Source organism: Aedes albopictus, chromosome 1, assembly GCF_035046485.1.
Source record: "Aedes albopictus strain Foshan chromosome 1, AalbF5, whole genome shotgun sequence".
In the NCBI taxonomy this organism is placed as follows: Eukaryota; Metazoa; Arthropoda; class Insecta; order Diptera; family Culicidae; genus Aedes; species Aedes albopictus.
Window position 1 is genome coordinate 198,179,997 of NC_085136.1, and position 26,983 is coordinate 198,206,979.

The window sequence follows — 26,983 nt, forward strand, 5'->3', positions numbered from 1 at the left end:
ATAACAATTACAGTTTTTGTTAAAATCGAGGAAATATCGCCAGACCCACAAAATACGCCTCCATGTATGCAATCGCACAGCATCTCCATGTAGTTGGTCAGATGACCAAAATATATTTACAGTAGAAAACTTGTAATATATTTTGGACACCACCTATTTTAAGCGTTCTAGAAGAATGTTAAGAGATTGGCTGCCCAATGCTTCTTTATTGGTCATTTTTCATTGCAATAAGGCTTTTAAATTTCTTACAATTATTGATTCAACGAGTTTGAGGTGAATATTGTATTTGACTGTGAAGTGTAGGGAATCGTCTATGTCGTCTTGCATACCTGTGCATTTGAAGGGTTTCAGTGAAACAATTTACATTTTCGATAATTTCGAAATAAATTCTTAATTGTTAAGCGTATTTTCAACGGAAGTCATAAAAATAAGGTCTGTTTGATCCAACAATCGATATTGAGAAGTATTCACTTTTAATAGCTCTCCAGAACAAGGCATACATCGCCGTGTATGTCCAAATTACATACATGTCCAAATTATATTTTTTCCCTATGATATTCAATTTTTATGAATTACATGTCATTGAATAGCTAAATAATAGCAGATAACGATATACCTTTCGATAGCTGAAACTGATTCAATGTAAAAAGCTTGTTTGAACATTTTAATAGGTCGGTCAAGCCGATAAATGTTACCCTGCTGATCAATAATACCCCGTTTTACGGTACGTTGATTTCCAGGTACGTGAGGAGAAACTTTTCAAGTATCTCTCAGCTCCTGAGTCTCTTGAAGACAATCGATTCAGGAAAGGTATCACAGGAGAATAAAAAGAACTCCATGCACTTAGAAGTGGATAAAACCCTTTCTCGGATCCGGAAGCATTTTTTCGGCCCCGAGTGGCCATTGAGGTCTGCGAACTCTGAAAGACTGTTCTATTTGCAAAGAGTCCAAGGTCGCAAACGTGGCCCTGACTCCTTCGTAAGGGGACCAACGTGCTACAGATCACCCTTGGCAAATAATTGCTTTAGATTGTATAGACCCATACCTCGGAGTCGTAAACAAAATCAATATATGTCTTCTCTCTGAACCAGATCTGTTCACAGACAACGCTACTTGCTGTCTTTCACGCGAGTTCCGCTATTTAATACATCACTTTGACATCAAGCATTATTGGCTTAGTTCAAAGTATCACTCCCAGGCCAATCCCGTGGAGAGGGTGCACAGTGGTTCCATCCCCATATGAGGGCGGCCATAAATATAATTTTATCGAGTTTTATGACGAAACCGCTAAATTTGATGCGAATTTGCATTCCAAATGCGTTTTTGTATTGTTCATTAAAAATGGGCTCAATCGAGTTTTTGACCTTACGGAGCCGAAATTCATTATTTTGCGGTTTTGGTTACCAACTGATATTAGTTTAGGCGGTCCACGGTAGTCAAAACTGCTGAAGAATAGTGATACACACATAATGTAATGGTTGAAAGGATGGAAGTTGGAAAAAGCGCTCCGTGGAATGCAATGCGGGAGGTGTTTGTTAGTTTTTGAATAAATTGAAAGTACGATACTTAAGTGACTACCGTAAAACGGGGTATCATTGATCAGCGGGGTAACATTGATCGGCTTGACCGACCTCATGAAATGTTCAAACAAGCATTTTACATTGAATCCGTTTCTGCTATCGAATGGTATATCGTAATCTGCTATTATTCAGCTATCGAATGACATGTAATACACGACAATTGATTTTCATAAACAATGAAATAAATCGATTTTTCCATAAGTGTGTTTCGTAACGCAATGAGATACATTGTCAAAAAATCATGCATGACATGAATACTAGATACAATATGAGGTTCGAAATCACTGTGTTACTTCAATATGATATCCTAGAGTTGGATTTAATCACCAAAACTCTTATGAGAATACTATTTTTCAATAAAATATACGATTTATTACAAGTAGGCTATCAATTCAATCAAATTCCTTAAGCCATTGCCAACCTTTAGGCGTTATTTGCGGATTAGAGGATTTTAATCCAAAAATAATTCAAAAAGTACAAAACTTGTAAGAATTTGAACAACATATTCGAAATCAGCGACCCCGAATTTAGTAAGTAAGGGTATTTTCAACACAAACGAATATTGATCTCTGACATGATCAATGTTACCCCAAATCAACAAAATCAAAAATTAGACGAAAAAGCCTATTTAAACATGATTTAAAGTTTTATAATACTTTTCGAGTAGCTTAACACATACTCAGAGGGCCAGTACCTGTTTTAAAAATATAAAACATGTAACGTTTGCTTTAACAAAAGAATTATTCAAGAAAGATCGAAAATTCTGATCAATGTTACCCCGGATTACGGTACCACCAATCTAGTCGCAAACGGTCGCAGCTAAATTCGCCAGTAAATCATTGTTTAAGATTATAGGGAAGTTTTATAGAAGAACGTCGGAAGGGGAAACATTTTTTTCGGCTTGTTGAAAATTTTCAGTTTTTCATACTTTGTTGAAAAAGCATCTAATTCAGTCACACCTATTCAAATAAAATGATAAAGAATGGCATCCTAATTTGTGATGAACATCGATTTCAACTAGGGCTGCAAAACGGTGAGTCGATAAGGAGAGCATCCAATATAGCTCTGGTCCTCACAAGTTCCTACCTCATGCTTCCACGGGTCAAGCGATGACAAAGACCGCCAGCTAAGAGTTGTGTGCTTAGCTGGTAGTGCAGCCTGGGCACTGTTGTCCTTCTGACTTCAGCTAGATTGAGGAGGTACGATCTGAGTGTCTGTCCACCAAGGAGGTGCGGCTCAAACAGCGTCTGTTCTGGCATCCAGCGGCTGAGTAAGAAACGCTGCACCACGCCCAGCTAGATCCAAGGTGGTAGCCCCATCAGCGTGGTCGTCCCAGTGTTGGTTGGGACGTTAAACAGAACTGGCACGATGGCCCTCCGGCGAGACAGGAGTGTTGGCGTAGGCCCAATAAGCCACCCGTAAAAATCCCCATTGCGAATAACATAGGAGAAAATACGACTCGATACAATCGGCAAAGACCCACGCGACGAAATAAGGACTACGATTGGAAACTTGGAACATGGAATTGCAAGTCACTAGGTTTCGCAGGATGTGACAGGATAATCTATGACGAACTACATCCCCGCAACTTCGACATCGTGGCGTTGCAGGAACTTTGTTGGACTGGACAGAAAGTGTGGAAAAGCGGGCATCGAGCGGCTACCTTCTACCAAAGCTGTGGCACCACCAATGAACTGGGAACAGGATTTATAGTGTTGGGCAAGATGCGACAACGTGTGATCGGGTGGCAGCCGATCAACGCAAGGATGTGCATGTTGAGAGTTAAGGGCCGTTTCTTCAACTACAGCATCATCAACGTCCACTGCCCACACGAAGGGAGACCCGATGACGAGAAAGAAGCGTTCTACGCGCAGTTAGAGCAAACATACGATGGTTGCTCGCCGCGTGACGTGAAAATCGTTGTCGGCGACATGAACGCGCAGGTAGGAAGGGAGGAAATGTACAGACCGGTAACCGGGCGAAACAGCCTGCACGCCGTATCGAATGATAACGGCCAGCGATGCGTAAACTTTGCAGCCTCCCGTGGTATGGTAGTCCGAAGCACCTTCTTCCCCCGCAAAGATATCCACAAAGCCACCTGGAGATCACCCGACCATCAAACAGAAAACCAAATCGACCACGTTCTAATCGACGGTAAATTCTTCTCAGATATAACCAACGTCCGCACATACCGCAGTGCGAATATAGATTCGGATCACTACTTAGTCGCTGTATGCATGCGCTCAAAACTTTCGACAGTTATCACCACGCGTCGAAGTCGAACGCCGCGGCTCAACATCGAGCAACTTCGTAACGTAGAAGTGGCTCAAGACTACGCGCAGCAGTTAGCAGTGGCCCTACCAACGGAAGAGCAGCTTGGCGCAGCTACACTTGAAGATGGCTGGAGGGACATCCGATCCGCCATAGGTAGTACCTCGGCTACAGCACTAGGTTTCGCGACTCCGAATCACAGAAACGACTGGTACGACGGCGAATGTGAACAGTTGAAAAACGAGAAGAATGCAGCATGGGCGAGAATGCTGCAACACCGTACGAGAGCGAATGAGGCACGTTACAAACAGGCGCGGAACAGGCAGAACTCAGTCTTCCGGATGAAGAAGCGCCAGCAGGAAGAACGAGATCGCGAAGCGATGGAAGAGCTGTACCGCGCTAAGGACACACGAAAGTTCTACGAGAAGCTGAACCGCTCGCGCAGAGGCTTTGTGCCACAAGCCGACATGTGCCGAGATAATCACGGGAATATTCTCACGAGCGAGCGTGAGGTGGTCGAGAGGTGGCGGCAGCATTACGATGAGCACCTCAATGGCGACGTTGCAAGTACCGAAGGTGGCGTGGTAACAGATCTAGGAGTATGTGCACAGGACGAAAGACTTCCGGCCCCTGACCTTCAAGAGATTGAGGAGGAGGTTGGCCGGTTGAAAAACAACAAAGCCGCTGGAGCAGATCAACTACCAAGCGAGCTTCTAAAATACGGTGGAGAAGCACTGGTGAGAGCACTACACTGGGTCATTACCAAGATTTGGGAGGAGGAAGTATTACCGGAGGAATGGATGGAAGGTATCGTGTGTCCCATCTACAAAAAGGGCGACAAGTTGGATTGCGGGAACTACCGCGCGATCACACTACTGAGCGCTGCCTACAAGATACTCTCTCAAATTTTATGCCGCCGTCTATCACCGATTGCAAGAGAGTTCGTGGGGCAATATCAGGCTGGATTTATGGGTGAACGCGCTACAACGGACCAGATGTTCGCCATCCGCCAGGTGTTGCAGAAATGCCGCGAATACAACGTGCCCACACATCACTTGTTCATCGATTTCAAATCGGCGTATGATACAATCGATCGAGAACAGCTATGGCAGATTATGCACGAATACGGATTCCCGGATAAACTGATACGGTTGATCAAGGCGACGATGGATCGAGTGATGTGCGTAGTTCGAGTATCAGGGACACTCTCGAGTCCCTTCGAATCTCGCAGAGGGTTGCGGCAAGGTGATGGTCTTTCGTGCTTGCTGTTCAACATTGCTTTGGAGGGTGTAATAAGAAGAGCGGGGATAAACACGAGTGGGACGATTTTCACGAAGTCCGTTCAGCTGCTTGGTTTCGCCGATGATATTGATATTATTGCTCGTAAATTTGAGACGATGGCGGAAACGTACATCCGACTAAAGAGTGAAGCCAGGCGAATCGGATTAGTCATTAATGTGTCGAAAACAAAGTACATGATGGCAAAGGGCTCCAGGGAGGAATCACCGCGCCCGCCACCCCGAATTCATATCGACGGTGATGAAATCGAGGCGGTTGAAGAATTCGTGTACTTGGGCTCACTGGTGACCGCCGACAACGACACCAGCAGAGAAATTCAGAGGCGCATTGTGGCAGGAAATCGTGCCTACTTTGGACTCCGCAGAACTCTACGATCGAATAAAGTTCGCCGTAACACGAAGTTAACCATCTACAAAACGCTGATTAGACCGGTCGTCCTCTATGGGCACGAAACATGGACCCTACGTGCAGAGGACCAACGCGCCCTTGGAGTTTTCGAACGGAAGGTGTTGCGTACCATCTACGGCGGAGTGCAGATGGAAGACGGGACTTGGAGAAGGCGAATGAACCACGAGCTGCATCAGCTGCTGAGAGAACCAACCATCGTCCATACCGCGAAAATCGGGAGGCTACGGTGGGCGGGTCACGTCATCAGGATGTCGGATAGCAACCCGACTAAAATGGTTCTCGAGAGTCATCCGACCGGTACAAGAAGACGTGGAGCGCAGCGAGCTAGGTGGGTCGACCAAGTGGAGGACGATCTGCGGACCCTACGCAGAGTGCGGAACTGGAGACAAACAGCCATGGACCGAGTGGAATGGAGGCGGCTACTATGTACAGCAGAGGCCACCCCGGCCTTAGCCTGACCGGTAAGGTAAGTATCGATTTCAACTATGTAAGAATCGAACACAATCAATCAAATACATGTCGAATGGATGAGACTTTTGATAAATGCATAGGACTGAAACTAGAAAAAATCAAATGAAATATCTACTCAAGAACATCTACTTTCATGAGTTCTGCGGAAAAGTTTCGGCATACATTTGATAAAAGTAATGATTGTCCCTAGTTATTAAAGCATTAAACTTGATGTTTCCGCAATGATATCACAGTTTCATTGAGATCAAATTTTTGGATTAATTACCTATGGCGGAACCACTGTGGGGTGTACCGAACTGTCAATGCAGCAATTTGTACTTGCGTTCGGGAGGACCATGTTCAATCATGTGAAGATTCCTTCGCGTCCCTTTGGAAGGCTCCTTGTTCGGAGTTTGAGAACAAAAGAATCCTAGTCGACAAGCATATTGCCAACTGTTCTGAGGTCTATTACCAAGCGAGATCAAAGACTGCGAACAATGGTGGACTGGACCACCGTTCCTGCGAGAAACCGACAGCTTTTGGCCGAACCAACCACAAACCACACCCGTAGAGCAGCTCCCGGGAACGAAAAACACCACAATTAGCCTCACAATCATAGACCCTCCTATACAGTTCCGATTGTTCGAGATCGAAAGTGAGTTCCGGAAAATGCAACGAAAAATGGCCTGGGTGCTACGATTCATCGACAACGTTCTTAAGGGACACTAGAAGGATCATCGATACGGAGAGCAGACCGTTCCCAGAGCTTCATCAAGCAACAGTGGCCCTGACCAGCATTGCGCAGAGAGAAGCCTTCGCAGACGACCAGTACCTACGTCTCAAATGACAGGAATTTAGGTTTGGAAAGAGAAGATTTAGACAAGGGAGTAAGAATTATCCTGTGACAAGAAAGGTAACAAAGGAAAGAGAACATGTTTCCTCATTGATAACACTAGCTGTTACGGGAACTTAGAGGGACTCTCGGCTGAATTCTATTAAGCAGCTCACAAACTCCGGGATGTGGGTGCGAATCAGCTAAAAGCTGTAATAGAGTATGTTTATTTCCTTTATAATTTCATTGTTTTACATTTTACTTACATTTTTCAGTGTTGAGCGTAGCAATACATTTTGCCCATAGTTTCTAAGTTCACGTACCGTAAACCGGGGTCAAATTGATCAGCGGGGTGAAATTGATCATTCGGCTACTACATTGTAATTCCATACTAGGAACTCTTAAGCGTCGTAATGGTCTTAAACTTTTTACGTCATCTGATTCGTAGATGTCTAGAGATGAGTGTAGGCTTTTAATTTTTTAGAAAAAGTTAGTTTTGCCTTATTTTTTCAATGAATTTGCAATGTATTTCTCATTTAGCCGAAATCATTGCTGCTAAACAATGAATTGCTAATAGGACTTCCCGTGAATTCTCTGTTTTAACATTTTTGTGGTGCCTTGGTTGGGATGTTATGCAGCTAATCAGAACAGGAAATTGTTATAAAACGTTCATTTTATGAAGAAATAGTCATTTATTGTGATAGAAATCACTAATTTCAAATGAAATTGCCTACCTTTAGGCGTTTAAGTGGAAATTTGGAAATTTTATTTTGCATATAAAGTATTAAATTCACTAGTTGTAAGATTTTAGATACGTTATTCGGTTTTAGAAGAGCAAATTTAAGCGTTGTAGGAAATTTTCCTTTCTAACCGATGCTTAATTGTATACTGATCAATTTCGCCCCAAAGTGCCATTTCCAATATTTTGATATTTGAAGTTATTTAACTTAAAGTTTTAAATTGTTGAACAAAATTCTGTCACATGGTTCCATGGAGATCCACTGGGTACTGGTTTTACAGAAATTCTTTTGGCAATATTTGAACAGGCACTGATGTTATCCGCAAAAAGTTGTTTTAAAGTGATCAATTTGACCCCGGATTACGGTACTTTAATATCTGTGATTTAGTAATAAGTAAGGTTTAATTTAATTAGATTTAGGCAGAAAGTAACTGTGATTACCTGTGATACAAGTTTTAAATATAGATAACAATAAATATAAGTTTTACTTCACTGACCAATTCATGGTCCGTGCATGCGAGCTTCGCATCGCACGATTTCGACTGCTATGTCCTACATGAATAGAAGCCTAAGATGGTGCCGTATGTGAACGTGTAATTCGTCAGTTCCTGTTATAATAATTTACTTTTTATGTTCTTTGATGTTATAATTATTTAAACCCATCGTGTGTGTTTTGTGAGCTGCATTGAAAGTGTTTTCTAGTGTGTATCTCACAGTTTCGTGCCAAAAATTGGTTTGTTTTAACAAATAAATAATTCGTGTTCTGCTTAGTGCCTGTTTCGTCCAGGATGCAACATGGACAGTGCGTTTGTGTTAACATGATCGATACACTTCATAGTCCCATTCAATTTGGACCAACCTTGTTATACTCTTTGTAAGTAGAAACCTAAAGGTCAACTCCGTATGGTAAGTATTTGTAGCGTTAATTTACATATTTGGAGCGGGTAAAGCCTGTATCCGCAATAATCGGGACACAGAAGTGTGGCTGTAGTTCTGCAATGAATCAGTAAAATTGACCAAATAATTGACTGAGAACTCTTTGGTGTATGTTTATTGTTTGTACCAAATTTCATAAAAATCGACCAATTACTTTTAACTGTGGATGAAAAGCAAACAGACGTGGTTTTAAGCATTTTGTACAATCATGACCAATTTTCATTCGCATAATAGATGGTTCATTTACAATACAGTTCAAAGTTCTGTGATGATATTTATGAAATTTTGTTAGCAGTTATGATACTTATAGAGACACTTTCTTGCAAAATTTCATCAACTTTGATCGATTGGTTTGAAAGCTACTGGTATTGATAGGGGTGAGTGTTAGTGAAAAGTTTTCGTGTTTTTCATGTGCGATGTTTGTTTATTCATAACTTTTGAATTTCTCTGCCAATTTTTATGAAATTTTCACGGAAGGTAGTTGATTATGTGTATAGCATGCCTGCAAAATTTGATGATAATTGATATAGTTCTTTCAATGGTACAATCGAAACAATAAAGGGTGTTGACTAATTGCTGTCTGAGGGGCTCAAATCACGTTCAGTCCCAATACATGTTTCGACTATAAAATTGTTGATAGTGCATCGATTTTTTTGAAATTTTGCCTATGCCACAAATGTTGATTGAGAGGTTTGTGTTCAAAATTTCAGCCATTTCCTTTGCCAAGTTCAAAAGTTACAGCACTGACAAGCAAAACTAGGGGCTGTACAAAATTCAATGACGGACATTTTACTCATTCATTGCTACAACATAAAGTACTGCACCGATTTACATGAAATTTTGAAGGTGAAACAAACACATCTTAAGATGTTATTAGGCCAAATTAGAGCAATTTTAAAGTATCTTTTGCAGAGTTACATCTGTATTTCTGTGTCCCGATTATTGCGGATACAGGCTTTATGTTGATTTCACCTGCAAATTTCCATTTTTTTTGTCCATGTCATCTTTAATAAGCGTCATATACCATTGTATTAGTGTTCTATTGCCAAGATAGCCATTGAAAAACTTCGCGTATGTCGACTGTCAACAGGAATTGGTAGACGGGCTACCAACAATTTTTGTTTTGACAATTACCAATACATTCCCATGGGCATCACACCGTGTTCACGTTACTCGTAAATCCCGAATTTATTTTTGATATTTCCTTTGTAATCCGTATGCTCATGACAGCCAAAATTGCCGAATTGGTTTACGCGTAAATGTTCGAATTCTTCGTTTTTTTTTTTTTTATTTTTTTTTTCTAATTATTTTCTTATTAGTATCTCAATCAATTTTTACATTCTTCAACTTAATCTAGGTGTTCTGTGTATTATAACACACTATCATCCTAATTTGGTGAAATAAATTTAAGCTATTATCAATACTAATTAATAACATATTACATTTCATTTGCTGTAGCAGTTAAGATTTTTTGCAGGCTTTATTTTTCACCTGCGTGTCAGAAATACATTTTTTTTTTTTCAACTTATCCTAACCCTAACCCACCTTAAACTAATTATACAAAGAGCTAATCGTAGCAATAGAAGACTGCAACGATTTTTGACGAAAGTTGGCAATAATTTTAGTTGACATCTGTTCCAATGTTTCAATATTAGAAATTTGATGCAACTCATTAGTGCTATACCAGGGAGGCAACTTCAGAATCATTTTCAAAATTTTATTTTGAATCCTCTGAAGTTGCTTCTTTCTGGTATTGCAACAGCTCGACCATATTGGGACAGCGTACAACATGGCCGGTCTGAAAATTTGTTTATAAATCAAAAATTTGTTTTTGCGACAAAGTTTTGATTTTCTATTAATAAGTGGGTATAAACACTTAATGTATTTATTGCACTTAGTTTGAATGCTTTCTATGTGGTTTTTAAAAGTTAAGTTTTTATCTAGTAAGAGCCCTAGATACTTAACTTCTTCCGACCAATTTATTGGAGTTCCCTTCATAGTGACAACATGTCTACTTGAGGGTTTCAAATAAAGAGCTGGAAACTGTTCTAGATCTGTGACAGGGGAAGAAGACCTAGTTCATTTGCATTGTGACTTTCACCCGTTATTTCTTTTAATTCTGTTTGATTTTGCAAGTTAAAATCGGCAAAGTGCCGTCCTGCACTACATTTAAGTGTCGAAGAATCGTAATTCAGTGCCGGTTTCTTTCCGCGAGAGTTATCAACGCGAACATTTTATAATTTCGTTTACGATATAACGATCTGTTTTTATTCTCGTGCCGGCCATTGTCCTCATCGCATCGCCTTTGTGCCACCTACCGTTCGTTCTGACAAATAACACGACAGCTTGTTTATTTACATCTTTGCTATTTGCATCATGGTGAAAAAGTGCGACGGTGATCCATGTTTTGGTGGATCTGCCCGAGGTGGAAGAATTGAATGCATGAGATGCCAAAAGAATTTCCACTTAAAGTGCGCTAGCCTGACCGGGAATCAGCTCAAGGCCGTCCGTGAATGTCCCGGTGCCCTGTGGTTCTGCGTTATATGCCGTAACAACGATACCACTACTATCTGCCGCCCCGATGGAATAGAAGCAGCTTTTAAAGAAATTCTTCATCGCATTACGTCGCTATTGAAACTTGTTGGTGCACAAATCGACATGTCACGCTCTATCTGCCGAGCGATTACTTCACCTTCCTCGCGACCAAGTTGTTCCAACCCACGACCAGCACACAGTGAAACCAGAAATTTCCATGACGAGTTAGATAGGATGCAACTGGAATTCACCGAAGTGTTTAATTCGTTCATCAACAATGATGCACCCGCTACTGCCAACAAACGCGACCGCACTTCCAGCTCAACTTCTTCGTTTTCAAGAAACGACAAGCGAATGAGAGTTGACGTTTCAGTTGGTACATCCGATTATACCGATACTATAGTTCCACTTATTGCAGATGCTGACGATGTTGCTTCGCGGGTAATCCTAGCTACCGTTGAGCCATCTGTACCTTCTCAGCGAAACACCAATCTTCCGACATCTGAAGGTGCCAGTATCAACCAAGGAATCACTACAACTATCACAACTGCCTCCTCCTCCTCCACTACTGCCACTACCGCTACCACCTCCGCCGCTGCTGCTGCCGGTGCTGCTGCCACAACAAACCTCGCCACAAGAATCAGTGAAATTTCTAGCAATACACCGATTGCCACACCCGCCACCACTCAAGCCACCAATCCTGCATACCTCGCCCAAACTTCTCCGCAAATTGTCGAACATCGGACCGTACCAATGATCGCCACACGTACCACCCAGCTCCCACCGAATCAACCAAGCTCTTCATCAATGAACATTCCCTCCACGCATACTGGTTTACTACCTCATCATCATACTACCTTCTCTTCAATCAACACATCTTCAACACAACGAGCTTCTCCAATGCCGCAACGTAGTGCTTCTGTCTCATCGACTACGGTAAGCATCTCCACTAATGCTGCTCCAGCCGTGATCTCGCCAGCACAACCTACGATGTCCAGCCATCATATCACCGCACCAGAGGTACGCGGTTATCAAAATTTTCCAATAACCAGTAACGTCAATCGTCAAACTAGCACCGTAATTCTGCCTCCTACTGCACCTACCCTTTCTGTCGCTCCACCATCGACACAGCTCAAATGGTTTTATTTAACTAGATTCCAGCCCCATGAAACTGCAGACAATATTGTTCAGTTCATCGCTAGCAAAATCAAATGTGATTCTTCCTGTATTAACTGTTATAAGCTGGTACGCGATAGTCGTAAGGAAAATTACCCTCTGACGTTCGTATCATTTAAATTAGGCGTTCCTGCTGCTATTGAGGCAACCATTACTTCCCCACACTTTTGGCCTACTGGCATCTCTATCAAGCCTTTTTTCGCTCGGAATATGTCGAACAACAAGCCCTTTCGGACAACTGGTCGCCGACGCCCTATCGTTCAGAATATTCCTTCGCCGCGGTACCGCTCAGCGCTTCGGGCCCGCCAGCACCATCAAACAGCTACACCACTAGCATCCCCCTTTCCAACAACGAATACGGGTCTACTGCCTCGAACGACGAATCAGTACCGGTCAGCAACAGTCGCCCCACATGTCTCCAGAATAACGTCGACGATGGTGTAGATCATAAATTAGTGTGTTACTACCAAAACGTCGGTGGTATAAACACACGTATTTCTGAGTACCGTCTTGCTTGTTCCGACTCCTGTTATGATGCATATGCTATGACAGAAACTTGGTTGAATGAGGATACTCGTTCTAATCAGATTTTTGGCCCAAACTACAACGTTTTTCGTCTAGATCGTAATGCCAACAACAGCTGCAAAAAATCAGGTGGAGGAGTACTACTAGCCCTACATTGCAAACATAAAGCTCGACAATTGTCTGTCCCAAATTCAGAAGCCGTAGAACAGTTATGGGTAGCTGTCAGTCTTCAAAATCACACTCTTTTCGCCTGCGTTATTTATATTCCTCCTAGCCTTACTCAAGACGCGAATGTAATCGATCAGCACATTAATTCACTTCATTGGATTATCGCTCGAATGAAAACTAGGCACAGCTTACTAATTATTGGTGACTTCAATCTACCTGGAATAAAATGGGAGCACGGCCCTTCCATTTATCTATATCCAGATGTTACTCGCTCATCGATCAGCTTGTCGGGTGCAAAGCTTATCGACAGTTATAATTTAGCGCGTGCTTCGCAGCTGAATTATGTGGAAAATGAAAATGGCCAGATGCTTGATCTTTGCTTTGGGAGCATCGAAGGTGATGTACAGTACACATTAGCAGTAGCCCCCGCTCCTCTTGTCAACCCATCTATTCATCATCCACCCTTATTGGTCGAAATAAGTGGCGCCTCTCCTTGCGTGTTTGCGGATACAGTTGAATTACTGTATTACGACTTCAAGAATGGAGACTACTGTGGGATGAATTCCTTTTTATCCCATATCAACTGGCATGATCACATTGACCAGGATCTCGAGTTTTCAACGGCAACTTTTTCTAATATTCTACTGTATGCAATCGATCAATTTATTCCCAAACGTGTCCGCAAACAACCAGTTAACCCACCTTGGAGTAACAGTCATTTGAAGCGCTTGAAAAAGTCAAAACGCGCATTACTTCGTAAATACTCCAAGTTTAAAACGCTCCGTTGCAAATTAAACTACAGTGCCGTAAACTTCCGTTACAAGCGCACAAACAAGAAACTATTTTTGTCGTACCAACGGAAAATTCAACAAAAATTGCGTCACAATCCGAAAGGATTCTGGAATTATGTCAATGAGCAACGAAAGGAATCCGGTCTTCCAACAGTCATGTTCAGGGGCGGCATTGAAAAATCTACTACTGAAGGAATTTGTGATCTCTTTTTGAGTCAATTCTCTAGCGTTTTTACGCATGATTCACTACACCACCAACAAGTTGTCGAGGCTGCCGAAAGTGTTCCTGTTTATCCTCCAGTTGGCAATCACCCAGTCGTCGAAGAAGAAACTATCGCCAATGCATGCTCATCCTTGAAATTTTCAACCAGTTCCGGTCCAGATGGGATTCCTGCATATATTTTGAAAAAGTGCTCCAGTAGTTTATCCCTTCCTCTAGCTTTGCTCTTCAACATGTCGCTTAAATTTGGAATATTCCCTGACCATTGGAAAAAGTCGTATGTATTTCCAGTTTTTAAGAAAGGTAACAAGCAGGAAGTTAGTAATTATCGAGGTATAGCTGCTCTCTGCGCCACAGCAAAATTGTTTGAGAAGGTAGTGTATGCCTTTCTCCTTCACAATTGCCATCACTTCATTTCCGAGCATCAACATGGTTTCATGCCGAAACGATCCACAAACACCAACCTGGTTCTCTACACGTCATTCATCGCTAAGTCCTTGCAGAAGGGCCATCAAATAGATGCCATTTACACAGACTTCTCAGCTGCATTCGATAAAATCAACCACCGGATTGCGATTGCTAAGTTTGCGCGTCTTGGTTTCTCAGGATCTTTTCTCAGTTGGCTACAATCGTATTTATGTGACCGCGAAATGGCTATCAAAATTGGTGATACTATCTCGAATTATTTTCCAGTTTCTTCCGGGGTACCACAAGGCAGCCATTTAGGACCCCTAATATTTCTAGTCTATTTGAACGACATCAATCTGCAACTCCAGTCTTTTAAACTTTCTTTCGCGGATGATTTTAAATTGTATTGGGTCGTCAACGACAATCAAGATGCTACTTTCCTTCAATCTCAACTGGACGTGTTTTCCGCTTGGTGTGATAGAAACCGCATGGACTTAAACGCCTCTAAGTGTTCCGTGATTTCCTTTTCCCGCAAACTTGCTCCGGTTGTTTTTGATTACAAAATTGGATCTGTAATTCTTAAGAGAGAGAGTGTGATCAAGGACTTAGGTGTGCTACTAGATTCCAAGTTGACCTTTAAAGAACACATCTCTTATGTAACCTCTAAGGCATCCAGAACACTAGGTTTTATTTTCCGTATAGCTAAACATTTCAAAAACATTCAGTGCCTAAAAGCTCTATACTGTGCGCTAGTTAGGTCAATTCTAGAATACTCTTCGGTTGTCTGGGCGCCGTATTATCAAAATAGCATCAACCGCATTGAGTCAATTCAGCGAAAGTTTCTGCGTTTCTCTTTGCGTCATCTTCCATGGAGCAACCCTCATGATTTACCGAGCTACGTTGACCGTTGCAAACTTATTGGGCTAGAGTCTTTAAGTGTACGTCGTGATGTTTCAAAAACTCTCTTTATCTCTGATCTTCTACAATCTAAAATTGATTGCCCTCGTTTGTTATCACAGCTGAACTTCAGCATACCTTACCGCAACCTTCGAACCAGATCCTTCTTTTTTCTAAGGAATGCCCGCACTAATTATGCTCACAATGAACCTCTCAATAGTATGGTCCGCCTGTTCAACCGCTGTTCCTCCGAGTTCGATTTTAGTTTATCCCGTTGTGTTCTCCGAAAAAAATATGTTCAAATTCTGTTAGCCTCTTAAGCAATCCATTGTATTTTAGTCACTAGTTTAAATAATGTTTTATATTAATATTAGAAGTAAGAAAAATTGTATCATTTGGAAACTATGTAATATCTGTTGATACAAAAGATGAGGAGGTTTTGCGCCCATTTGAGGATGGGCTAAATGTTGCTCTACTCAAGTGGGCTTTTCCCTGCTCCTAATAAAGAAAGATAAAGAAAGATAAAAGAGCTCTTGGCTTATGTGGGAATATGATAAGTTGAGTTTTGGAAGCATTTGGAGAAATCTTCCATTTTTGCAAATAAGAAGAAAAAATATCTAAACTTTTTTGCAATCTACTACAAATGACACGCAAACTTCGCCCCTTGGCTGAGATTCCTGTGTCATCTGCAAATAACGATTTTTGACATCCCTGTGGCAAATCAGGTAAGTCGGAGGTAAAAATATTGTATAAGATTGGTCCCAGTATGCTGCCTTGTGGAACACCAGCTCTTACAGGTAATCTATCTGACTTGGAATTTTGATAATTTACCTGAAGTGTTCGATCCGATAAATAGTTTTGAATAATTTTAATAATATATAGTGGAAAATTAAAATGTTTCAATTTTACGATCAAGCCTTCGTGCCAAACACTATCGAATGCTTTTTCTATGTCAAGAAGTGCTACACCAGTGGAGTAACCTTCAGATTTATTGGAACGAATGAAATTCGTTACCCGTAAAAGTTGATGAGTAGTCGAATGACCATGGCGGAATCCGAACTGCTCATTGGCAAAAATAGAATTTTCATCAATATGAATCATCATTCTATTTAAAATAAGTTTTTCAAAGAGTTTACTGATAGATGACAGTAAGCTAATTGGACGATAACTAGAAGCTTCGGCAGGATTTTTGTCAGGCTTCAAAATTGGAACAACTTTAGCATTTTTCCATTTTTCAGGAAAATATGCTAACTGAAAACATTTGTTAAATATATTAACCAAAAATGATAAGCAACTTTCTGGAAGTTTTTTGATGAGAATATAGAAAATTCCGTCATCACCCGGAGCTTTCATATTCTTAAACTTCTTTATAATAGATCTCACTTCGTCCAAATCAGTGCCCAATGAATTGTCGAAAATGTTCTCATGATTGAGAATGTTTTCGCATTCGCGGGCAACCTGATGTTCTATTGGACTAGTGAGACCTATACTGAAATTATGCGCACTTTCAAACTGTTTGGCAAGTTTTTGTGCTTTTTCAGAATTAGTTAATAATATTTTGTTATCCTCTTTCAGCGCAGGAATAGGCTTCTGAGGTTTTTTCAAAATTTTTGTCAATTTCCAAAACGGCTTAGAGCCGGGGTTTAATTGAGAAACTTTATTTGCAAAATTTTTGTTTCTCAATTCGGTGAAACGTTTTTTAATTTCCTTCTGAAGATCCTGCCAGATTACTTTCAAAGCAGGATCTCGAGTTCGTTGGAATTGTCTTCTTCTCACATTTTTAAGACGGATCAGAAGTTTCAGATCGTCGTCAATAATAACTGAGTCGAATTTGACTTCACACTTTGGTATTGATGCGCTTCTAGCTTCGACTATAGTACTAGTCAAAGTTTCGAGGGCATTGTCAATATCAAAATGTGTTTCCAATGAAACATTAACATCTAAATGGCTATCGATGTATGTTTTATATGTATCCCAGTCAGCTCTGTGATAATTGAAAGTAGAGCTGATGGGATTAAAAATCGCTTCATGGGAAATTTGAAATGTTACAGGAAGATGGTCAGAATCAAAGTCAGCAAGTAATCAATTGGCTACAATGCTGACTTGAGTCAGTTAAGACCAAATCAATTGTTGAGGGATTTCTAGCAGAAGAAAAACAAGTGGGGCTATCGGGATATAGAATAGAAAAATATCCTGAAGAGCACTGATCAAATAAAATCCTGCCGTTTGAATTGGACTGAAGATTATTCCACGAACGGTGTTTCGCATTAAAATCACCAATTATGAAAAATTTGGACCTGTTGCGAGTTAATTTTCGCAAATCAGATTTAAGAAAATCTATTTGCTGACCAGTGCATTGAAAAGGCAAGTAGGCCGCAATGAAAGTATGTTTACCAAAGTTTGTTTCAACAGAAACACCCAAAGTTTCAAAAACTTTGGTTTCGAATGATGAAAAAATTTGGTGCTTGATGCGCCTGTCAACGATGATAGCAACTCCACCACATGCTCCATCTAGGCGATCATTTCTATAAATAAAATAGTTTGGGTTTCGTTTGATTGAAGACCCAGGTTTTAGATAAGTTTCAGTAATAACTGCAATATGCACATTATTAACTGTTAAAAAATGGAATAGCTCATCCTCCTTGCCATTTAGAGAACGAGCATTCCAATTTAAAATGTTCAAAAATTTATTTGCATCCATTACCAAAACGTAATCCAATTACTATTTTATTTGTAAATTTAACTCCAACTTGGACTGCTTCAGCCATAGTTTGAGTTTTGAACATTGCATCAATCATTTGTTGCAATTGTTCAGATAAAAAGTCAAAATCGGAAGCAGACATGCCTAAATCACGTGCATTTTCCGAATTTGATGTTTGGTGATAGGAATTATTTGAATTTTGCTTACCCGCAGCCACATGGGCATAGGTAGCTCGATTCGTTTGAACAAAATTAGAAATATTACTCACTCCACTGCTGGAGGGTAGATTATTCGCTCGAAGGTTTGTTTGGTGGTTAACTACCTCCGGCGAATAGGTACGAGCGGTATGAAAATTATTCAACCGATCGTTGATGGAAGAATTTGTGTTGTTAGAAATTCTACCTGCAGAGTTTCGGGTACGACTAGCGTTCCCATTCATCTGCCGGGCACGTGATTCGACAACTTTTTTGCGGATAGGGCAATCCCAAAAGTTTGACTTATGGTTGCCACCGCAATTCGTATATTTAAACTTCCTGGTATCTTCCCTTACCGGACAGTTGTCCTTGGCGTGAGAAGAACCTCCACAAATCATGCATTTAGCATCCATGTGGCAATGTTTCGTTCCGTGCCCCCAACCTTGGCACTGACGGCACTGAGTTGGGTTCTGGAAATTTCCCCCAGGCTTACGAAAATGTTCCCATGTCACTTGGACAAGAAACATTTTCTTCGCCTTTTCCAAATATTTCATGTTATTTAGATCACTTTTGTTGAAGTGAACTAAATAAAATTCTTGAGAGATACCCTGCCGAGGATTCTCAGAGCGGGTTCTCTTTTTCATTTTTATTACTTGGACTGGAGTGAATCCAAGTAATAAGTTGAGTTCAGTTTTGATCTCATCAGGTGATTTGTCATCACTAGAGAGACCTTTTAATACGACTTTGAACAAGCGTGCAGACCTGTCGTCGTATGTGAAAAATTTATGCTTCTTCTCAGTAAGGTACTTGAGAAGAAGATCCCGATCTTTCAGGGTTTCCGGCAATACGCGGCAGTCTCCTTTCCTGGCAATTTGGAAGGAAACCTTGATTCCCCTTATGGAGTTCAAGATCTCCTGCCTAAAACCAGCAAATTCACAGACGCTGATCACGATTGGCGGCACCCGTTGTTTTTTAGCAGAAATTGAAGTACCTGGGCTAGAGGCATCCTCAATTTGCTGTTCCGAAAAATTGTTCAGCGTTTCATAAGGATTACTCATTTCAACGAAATTTTCATCCGAAACAATTGTTTTAGTAGAAGGAAGCGGAGAAGCTGAAAGTTCTCCTTTCCTTCTAACTTTGCCGCGTTTAGCGACAGTTTTGAAACCGACTTTTTTGGAAGGAAGCGGTGAATTCAAGGATTCACCCTTCCTTTTGTTCGATGATGCAACCATGATTTAATTTGAAGCGACCTTCCAGGAGGTTTTTTCCCTAATCGGTGTCCAAGTAGGATTACCACCGTTTCACGGAATTTGACTTCCGTAAACGGGTCCAACGAATAATCGAAGGCACGGGTCCAGGCAAGGATCGAAAAGGAATCAGTAGGTATAAATTTAGCGCTGAAAAGTGCTATTGTGGGTAGTACTGAGAAGTACTGTTGAATTGCTTTAGGTAGTAAAACTTCCTGCAGCAGAGAGAGCTTACGTCCGCACAGCACAAGAGTACGATGCGAACTGAATTCTTCGTTTAGTATTTGTATCGACTCAGCAACATATTTGGAGCGGGTATGTTAGTTTGACCTGAAAATTTTTTCTATTACTTTATCTGCTCTGTCTGCATACATTGTTTGTATCGTGCTGGTTGTAGCTCATGTTATTTTGCTCAAATTTTGATAATAGAATGTTATGCTAAATGGAATTTATTTATTATTTTTATGTATTCACATTCTTTTTTTTTTGTTTTTGTTATAATTTTATCCTTGAGCTTGTATGCCTATATTTTGATTTGTAACCCTATTGATGGCGAAAATCTCCACTACCACACTATCACGAATTCGGGTCGACATAATTTTTAGCCAGTTCTATTGTTCCATCTGTGACAGATACAAAAAATCAATTCCTTCTTACTTCTACCGTTCAGCTGCGCGGTTGTTCGTTCTTTTGTTCGAAGCCTCTCGTTGAGTGCAGAGGTGTCTTTTGTACCTAAGTCTTTTATCTTTTCCACGTGATTTACTCGCCGTAGTGATACATATCATCATAAAATGGTAAGTTTAGTTGCTTTTTTTTTACAGAATCTGGAGCTTATTTCTGAAAATCAAATATTCCCAGGCAAATATGGAACATGACTCGGAAGACTCCCTCCTGGCAAGTCCCTGGCGTGGTGGACCGAAGCGTGTTGCGAACTCCCCAGCAGCCAATGGAGACAAAAGGCCATGTATTGGATCCGTCAACGAGTTGAAAATCGTTATTAAGCGCAGTGTAGGAGACGTGGATGAAGATTTCTTTGATGCCCTACTGCTGGAGGTAAGCAAAATGCAATGGTCGGTTCCATCTCACGAAGCTCAGCCCTGTTTCAAGGGATCCGGACACTCTCTGGGTCTCGGTTGGTTCCACGCTGCGGACCACAACAGTCTCGTCTGGCTTACACATTCCTTAAAAATAGTTCAGGAATCGGGAACTATTCCCGATTTTACCGTTTCTCCATACATACCCATTCCGAAGCTGAGGCGCACTATTTTAAGTGTTCCGAACGTTCCTCGATTGGGAAAAGATGGAACTGATATCGTTCTCAAAACAGTTTCTCGTCTCAATCGGAATTGGAATACAAAATTCTGGAAGGTGGTCAAAATTTTGCCCCTTACCAATGGTAAATATTCAGTAATAATTGCCATGGACGAAAAATCGATCAACCAAATTGAAAGCCAATCGAGCAAGATTTTTTATTCACTATCTCAAGTTTATGTTAAAGTTTATGCAAAAAACGCGTAGCACATTAATTGTACACGCTTGGCTAATTTTGTTTACTGAACTCCTGAAATAAATGTGGAATTGAAATTTGAACGCAAACCAACTCTTTTAGTTTTACTTAATAGGAAATTATCATCTATATGAAACCCTTTATGTCTTTACCTGTGTTTTACAATCATTTGACGTACGTACCGTTACTGGATGCCACTTTGATATCCCATAGTGAAAGCCATAATTTAAGCTGTTCTCGTGTAGCTAGTTGGCTATGTTCCTACATAATAGTTTTCCAAATATTATGCTATTATAATTGTTATGACATTATTTGTTTTGAAGTTAAAAAAAAATATTTTTTTGTTTAATAGTTTATCTAGTATAGCTTAATCGAACTAATTGTATGAGCGCAATATGTCTGTACCATTTATTGTTACAGGTAAATGATGAAACAGGCTGCTGATGGCGAGGCACAAATCTCCCATTTTGAGGAGAACGTGCTACTAGAGCCAACCTTCTGATACCTGATACCATCGTTGCTGTATGCCTGGGTGCTATCATTTAGACTGGTAGAGCCACAAGTCGAGTTAAAGTCGCAACACGACAAATGAGGCATAAGGAGACCCGGAACCATACGAATGCTGTAAGGACCTGGCTGAAATTGTTCAGCATTAAACTAGATCCACATACTGGCCAGTAGAGAAAAACAAATGCAGGGCCTTTGCTACGCGTTAGAATACCCAATCCAGAATGTTTGCAGAAATACTTGGATTGCACCACATTTCCGCAGTTCATTACCGGTTATCAGAATTTGGTGATTCAGTTGGACAAACAATTTGAAGACGTGATGTTTGAAGATGACTACTGGGACGAAGGTAATGAAGGTAATCAAAAACCGATCAATCCAATGGTTTTCAGCTCGGATGATGAGGACCAAACCCTTGCTGATGTTTCAATGGAGCATTCTGATCAACAGGAGCTAACCTATGATTGTAAAATGTTTAAATTCGCATCACTCCTGAACCCGGTCATGGTATGGTGGGGTTTCCCTATTCGCGATTTCCTGGATTACATAATTCAATCTTTTCTCAATGAGTGCATATTTTCAACACTGGGCAACCTCGAAGCCGAGATGATTTTCAACAATATCTCCGAAAGCCTTTGCTCGTGTAAGTCTGAGTACACTAACTCAGGAGTAAGAGAGCCACCTGCGAGTATGAAAATTGTAGCAGCATACCGTTGCTGAGGCAAATACAAGTCGTCGTCGTCTTTGTCTCGATATCCCATGTGTCGTTGCCTTGGTCCTTTCTGTAGTTGTCAACGCCGAGGCTGTGAACGTAGTTGTAGTCGTTTACATCTGAAAGTATACAGACGACACAGACGAACTCGAACGTATTTGCAAAGGCGAGCAGAAGAACGAAACTTCTCGAGCCAACAACTCAACACAGAGAGGATGCAAAGTGTGAACACACTACTGTGTGGATGGACTGGCTGTACAACCGGAGTCAACAAATCGAGCTGGGTGATGCGTGCGACAAGAATAAAACTATTGACTGCAAACGAATTCTGTGCCTGAAGTTTTCCGGCATAGATGATTACGTTTTGGATCACGATCGATGCTATCGAACGAAGAAAAAGATACGACTACGGCAAACGGTGGAGCCAGGATCACCCTATTGGCTGGTTGGATTTGTGGCTGGTGGCGAAATCGATAGCGAAACGAACGGGTGATTCACAGAATTGTGACGATGGAAGGAATAGTGTTGTGAGAAGGGGATTACTGTTGATCAGGTAGAGAATACGGTTGAGATGGTATACTGCCGATGTAGATCAAAGGGTTGAATGAAGTGAACTTCGGACAGCATCAATGAAAATTTGACTGCGACATTGATCGAGGAATTTGTAAAACTGGACCAGTGGCCAGTGTTACGGGGGGGAATGTGTTGCCGCTGGCTGCACTGCCTGAACTCCATATTTGAACCATATTTGCCATGCAAATGCTGTCAATTGCCAGTAGGTTGACAGCAGGGCAGTAAATTGGAAGAATAGCATCGTTAATGGGATTGAAGAAGAAAAGATAATGTCAGAGCTATAGCGTGGAGTGAGTTTGCTGAAATGTTGATTGAAGCTATTTAATTTTCTATCCTACTTAAACTAATTTATAAATAATAGTGAGTTAAAAACAAAAATGCTAGTAAGCTTCATGAAAATAATTAAAATTTGTATATTTACAGTCTCTATCACTAGTTATAAATACGTGAAATCTACTGAACATGCATCCTTGAATTAAAAGCTTAAAGTAAATACAAATTGGCTTCTTTAGCGGTGTTGAGATAATTCCATATTCTGAATATGCATGCGAAACTGAGCCGAAATCCAAATTTTCATGAATTTTGGTGCCCGGGAACCTATTTAAAAATCAATTTGAATTTTGTATGGGAGCGATTTGTCGAATCACCCCTCGTCGCATTTTGTACTGGGTGGAGCTGTCAAACAGTTACCCAGCTGTCAAAAGGTGATTTCAAAAAATCGCCTAAAAGTATGCAATGCTTGGTTCTTGTAATTTCATGTAGTTTCGACTGCAGTGTTCAACTTTTCTCATTTTTTTTAACAAATCAAATAAAGAGAGCTCACTATGTATGGCATAAGCAAACGTTAAAATACTTTAGAATTAAATTTTACACAGATAATTATTTCCAATAAAGTAATTGAGTTTTTCCTTCAGCACCCCACAAACTCTCTTTACGTACTCACCATACGTAAACTTTTCAGAAGTTTTTTTTATATTTAAAAAAGAAAATCGTGTTAAGTAATGCTCCATTAAATTTGTCTCCTTTGACAGATACGTACTTCGATCTCAACTATATGGTCGTCCTCGGTGTCTCGTATTTACAGGTATTCTACTAACACGCCCAGGTTCATCATCATTCCATGTTTTGATATAAAATTCCAAGCAGATATACTCTACACGGCTTCTCCACTTACACTGTGGTGCATAATTGATCGGACAAACGCCGATTTTCATACAAAATGGCCAAGTTTGAGATGCTGTAACTATGGTTTGTTTTGATGGATTGAGCTCAATTTTTGACACGGAACTACAAATATGCTGAATTTTGTGTATACAAAGTATAAAATGTTTTCGTTCACAGGTCTGGGCGTGGCAAGGCGTTGAAAAAATTGCAAAAGTGATCGGACAGCGGCACGCGTGTAAATCAAAGGGGTACCGCTGTCCGATCACTTTTGCAATTTTTTCAACGCCTTCCACGCCCAGATCTGTGAACGAAAACGTTTTATACTTTGTATATACAAAATTCAGCATAGTTGTAGTTCCGTGTCAAAAATTGAGCTCAATCCAACAAAGCAAACCATAGTTACAGCATCTTAAACTTGGCCATTTTGTATGAAAATCGGCGTTTGTCCGATCAATTATGCCCCACAGTGTATGTTTGTACTACTCCATGTTTGTTTATTCGTGAACAATATGTGAATTTTATGGTGTTATTCTGGGCACTAATAAAGTTATATCGAAAAGATAATGTGAAATCCCCGAATGAATCCCGGGAGGATATACAGAAGGAATTCTGAGAGTCATATCTGGTAGAGTTCTGAGGGAATCTCAACTAAAAGCTTGGTAGGAATTTCTGAAATAATCACAGAAAAAATCCCGGGAGGAATTTCTGTATAATTCCCGAGTGAGGATCCCGGCTCATAGAAAGAATTCCATTAGGATTCTCTGAATATGTATCGACAGAACATTTTGAAAGTATAATAAAATGAATCTGTGAAGTAATTCCTGAAGAAATCCGTGAAAGAATGCTGGGTAAAATTTCTGAAAGAATCCTTTCAGGATTTTCTAAAGCAATTCTGGCAAAAATCCCTGAAGTTATTCCTGAAGGAATCCCGTAAAGAATACCTGATATATTCCTTAGAGAAATCATGACAGGAATGCCGGCCAGAAGCTGAGCAGACATTCCTGCAAGAACCATAGAAGATGTCTCTATGATCTAGGGTTGCCTAAAAACAATCTCGGAAGAAACATATATTTTTTCAATTTTTTTTTCGGGTGGGATCCCTTAAGGAATAACAGCAGGAATCATGGAAGGAATCTTTGAAGGAATTCCAGCACAAATCCCTGAAATAATGCAGAAAAGAATAACTAACAGAGTCCTTTCAGGACTTTCCAAAACAACGCCTGCAAAAATCCCTGAAGAGAACTCCGGAGCAATCTCGGAATCAATATCTGAAGGAATCTCGGGAATAAACCTGAGAAGATTCTCGAAAGGAAGGCCTGAAGAAATCCTGGAAAGAATTCCTGAAGGTATCTCAAAAAAGAACTTCAGCTCATCTCATCTCATCTCAATTCTTCACCCTATTCTCTAGCCTCTACCTTACTGTCTTCTTTGCCCTCTATTCCAACCCTCTACCCTACGCTCTATCATAACCTTCAACCCTACCTTCTGCCCTACCCTCTAAACTATACTATAGCCACTGCTATATCCTTTACCGTACCCTCTAGTCTATATTGTGCTTAATCGTACCGTCTACCCTACTCTCTACCCTAACATGTTTCCTACCCTCAAACCTATTCTCTATTCTACCCTTCTCCCTACCGTGTACCCTATCCTCTTCCCTAAGCTTCTACTCCACTCCCTCTACTCTATCATTCACCCAAACCCTCTACCCGACCGTCTGCTCCACCTTTTATTCTACCATCTACCCTAGACATACGCATATTGCATGGTATTATAGCTCAAACTACCATTCCGTGGCCACTAACTTGGGTATGGTCCGCCATCTTGGGTTTCAAAATGGCGTCAGATATTCATTTTTGAGTTCTACTCATGAAGCCCGATTGATAGATACTCATATTGCATGGTATCATAGCTCAAACTACCATTCCATGGGCGCTATCTTGGATATGGTCCGCCATCTTTGATTTCAAAATAAGGTCAAATGTCGATTTTGACTTCTACTCATGAAGCCCGATCGATCGATACCCATATTGCATGGTATTATAGATCAAACTACCATTCCGTGGCCGCCATCTTGGATATGGTCTGCCATCTTGTATTTTAAAATGGCGTTAAATATTGATTTTTTACTTCTACTCATCAAGCCCGATCGATCGATACCCATATTGCATGGTATCATAGCTCAAACTACCATTACGTGGCCGCCATATTGGATATGGTCCGCCATCTTGGATTTCAAAATGGCGTAAAATAACGATTTTTGACTTCTACTCATCAAGCCCGATCGATAGATACCCATATTGCATGGTATTATAGATCAAACTGCCATTTCATGGCCGCCATATTGGATATGATCCGCCATCTTTGATTTCAAAATGGCGTCGGGTATTCATTTTTGAGTTCTACTTGTGAAGCCCGATCGATAGATATCCATATTGCATAGTATCCGAAGCAGCATTGCTGTTAAAAAGCATATATTCTGGAGTTTTGACCGCCATCTTGGAACCTAAGCCGCCATCTTGAATTTAAATATTCTTGCTACCACTTCCACATCCTAAGGAATGTGTGATTAAAAACTCTGCCGAAGAAATGAACTGTAAATTATTAACCATTGTCAAGATTCCAGGGAAATAACTTTTTTTTTCGCATTGCAAATGATGCTCATAGATCGTGACAATATGCATTCTTTGCAGCATCGTGTACGCCACCTAGTGAACCAGTCACATACTATATTGTCCACTATGAGCAAGGTATGGGTGTGGAGAACATCTTCTCTGAAGAAAGTATTCTAAAATTTTGCATAATTCTGGAGATATTCACATCCAAAGGACTGTCCTATTTATAGGACGCTGGGCGTTCGGGGCATCTGTCCTATAAATAGGACGCTGGGCGGATATGGGTTAAGCATGTGGCTCCCATTTTCATCCTACGAAAAACAAAGGATTGAAGCGTTGTTTGTTTTGTTTCTTATTTTTGTATTTTTTGTAAGGAGTGAGCACGCATGAAAACAAAAAGAACGGAATCAATCGGTGCCGTAATCGCTTGTTTTCGAATAGGATGAATATGGGAGCGTGAGATTACTGATGGAACACATACCCTATGCTAATAAAACTTTTTTTGCAGTTTAAAGCTCCTCATAACCA